Source organism: Alnus glutinosa, chromosome 1 (genome assembly GCF_958979055.1).
Source record: "Alnus glutinosa chromosome 1, dhAlnGlut1.1, whole genome shotgun sequence".
Lineage (NCBI taxonomy): Eukaryota > Viridiplantae > Streptophyta > Magnoliopsida > Fagales > Betulaceae > Alnus > Alnus glutinosa.
Window position 1 is genome coordinate 19,902,284 of NC_084886.1, and position 3,355 is coordinate 19,905,638.

Consider the following 3,355-nt stretch of genomic DNA (forward strand, 5'->3'; position numbering starts at 1 on the left):
AGAGTGGGGGATTGAGACCAAGGTTTTCAGTAGAACATTGGATAATGCTTCTTCCAATGATGTTTGTGTTGGTTTATTAAGAAATCAATTGAACATAAATAAAGCCTTTCTTTGTGAATGCGAGTTTTTTCACATTCGTTGTTGTGCACACATTCTTAATTTGATAGTTCAAGATGGTTTGACAGAGATTGATAGTGCTCTCCAAAAGATCTGTGACAGTGTGAAGTATGTTAGAGGATCACAAATGAGAAAACAAAATTTCCTTCAGGCTATGAATAAGATGTCATTGGATAGTAGAAAAGGGGCTAAAACAAGATGTGCCAACCAGATGGAATTCTACATATCTTATGCTTGATACTGCTATTCATTATCGGAGTGTTTTTAGTTATTTATAGATGATTGATTCAAACTATAAGCATTGCCCTACTGCACCAAAGTGGGAAAAAGCGACTCATATATGTTGTTTTTTTGGCTCCTTTTTACCATGCTACATGTGAGTTTTCTGATACCAAGTATCCCACAGCCAACCTCTACTTTCCTGTGATTTTTGACATTTATGTAACCTTGAAGGAAGAAGTTGAGAGCGAAGATGAATATAAGAAATTAATGGCAATACAAATGCTCTCTAAATTTGAGAAATATTGGTCAGAATTTAGTGTAGTGTTGGCTCTTGCAGCTGTGTTGGATCCTCGTTACAAGCTTCAACTTGTAAATTTCTGTTATTCGAGGCTTTATGGAGTTAATAATTCTAGAGAGTATTGTTATGTTCGTGATAAATTGGTCTATCTTTTTATGGAGTATGGTGGTTCCTCATCTACATCTTCAAGCGCCATGTCTCTTGATACTAGACATGTTGATTCCCGAGTACCCTAACCACAAGTCAAGGCTGTCAAGCAAACTTCCGCAACGATGAAAGTAAAATTATATGTTTATTTTGTGATTTATGTGTTATTGTTAGTAACTTAGTATATAACATATATACTTCTAACTACTTAGTAAATTATGTTCACATTATCTTTTTTTAATTGTAGGCATTTTTTAGTTCTGGCGAGGATGATGTTCAAGCAAATAAGAATCAATTAGAACTTTACTTGGATGAACCCAGGATGACAAATGATGCGGAGGGAGATTTTGACATTCTTTCTTACTGGAAAGTAAATGAATTTCGTTATCCTATTGTAGTTGCTATGGCTTGTGATATTTTGAGCATTTATATTTCTACTGTTGCTTCAGAATCCACTTTTAGTGTTGGTGGACGTGTGATTGATCAGTATAGGAATTTGTTCAAACCTGATATTGTTGAGGCACTAGTATGCACTCGGGATTGGTTATATGAAGAGAAAGGTAATATTTGTTATTTGTATATTTATTTTTTTTATTAACTTATATTATTTTTTTATTACACTAATTCCTCTTATTTTTTGATGTAGAATTGACATAAATGGAGTTTGATGAGCCTGAAGAAGATATTTTGACATTGAATTTCAATTCCAATGATATTCCAAGTTCATTAGTAGCAAATTCTATTAATATTCATTGACATTGGCTTATATGTGGATGAGTTCTTTTTATGGGGTTTGTTTTGCCTTTACTAATTGACTGAAACTGAATTCTGTTTTGTTCTTAGTTAAGTCTGGATTCATTCAAATGCTTCCATTATTTTACGGACTTAGTACTGAGGACCCTTATAAGGATTTAGATGAATTCATTGAAATCTGCTCCACCATAAGGTTGCAGAATTTTTCAGAGGATGCGCCTATTTTCGTTCTCCTTAAAAGAAAAAGCTAAGTATTGGTTGACTTCCTTAAAGACTAACTCCATTACTTCTTGGGCTCAGATGCAACACGAGTTCTTTAAGAAGTATTTTACCATAGGGAAAACAAATCAAATACGAAAGGCCATAACTGGTTTTTCGCAAATAGAGGGAGAACCTTTTCATGAGACTTAGGAGAGGATGAAAGACCTTTTACGAAAGTGTCCACATCATGCTGTTCCCAAGTGGCAGTTAGTACAATGCTTCTATGATGGCTTGACTGAGCCTCATAGACAGATGGTAGATGCATCATGTGGGGGTACGTTTATATTAAAGAGTGAGGATGATGCATGAACACTTTTTGAAAATCTGTCTGAAAATTCTTTACACCATTCATCATCCGGTCGTAGGACAAGTGCTAAGAGCCAAACTCTCTATGAGGTATCCCAACCTTTGGACTTGAATGCCAAAGTGGATGCTTTATCTAGAAAGTTAGATCAATTACTTGCATCTGGTTTTGTTCCTGCAACTGCATCTCATATACACACACCACATGATGCATGTTCATTTTGCTCCGACCCATCACATCAGGCCGGAAATTGTCCTATTGTTGGACAGTTTTCTGAGCCTCCAGTTGAGCAGATGAATGCAGCTTTCTCTAGACTGGGTAGTGATCGTTTTAATAATTCTTATAACCCAGGTTTGAGAAACAATAGCAATATGTGGCGGCAGAATGTTCCACAATTCAATGGACTGCAAAACCAAGCTTATCAGCAGTCCAACCATCAATTTTATCAGCCGCCACCTAATAGTCGTCCTCCCAACCCACAATAGCAATTAGCCCTTCCACCTCCTAGTAATTCTACATTTGAGGAAAATGTGATGACCAGTCTCAGTAAATTTGAGTCTCAGACTCAAATTCTGAATTCTCATTCTCAGTCTATAGCAAAGCTAAAAGTCCAACTTGGACAACTAGCTAAGTCCTTTAATGAGAGAGAGCAAGGGTAGTGTTCTAGTGCACCGGTTACTAATTCTAGGAGTGGAGGGGTAGTTATTAATCCAAAGGTGGGAGAGACGAAGACCAAACCAATAGGGCAATTAGAAAAGACAAAACTTGCCAAGGGTAAGGGAGTGTTTACCGAAGTACCACACTCCACAACACAATTCTTTGAGGCACATTTTAAACCTGAAGTGCCATATCCCTTATGTCTCAAGGATCCTAATTGGAATGCGCATGAAACGATAAATTTTGCCCAACCACTGCCAGACACATATCCATTCATTAGCAGTGAGTTTTGATGGGTCTGGCTGAAGACGTTAAACTTAGCGCTCCTGGAGGAACCTCATTCATTTTGTTTGAGTGTTTATACTTAATGCTTGTTGTTTTTATGCTTTTTATTGATCTGTTTTTATGAGTTTTCATTCAAACGGATTTCAATCGATCTAAATTTCGATCGATCGAGTTTTATTGAGATCAATCGAGATTCGATCGATCAAGTTTTGTTAAGTCGATCGATCGACATCACCCAATAGGCCACATGCTCAGTTTTTAAACACTCGTGCGCCTTATTTTGTTGTTTCTTTTTATTATCTTATATATTA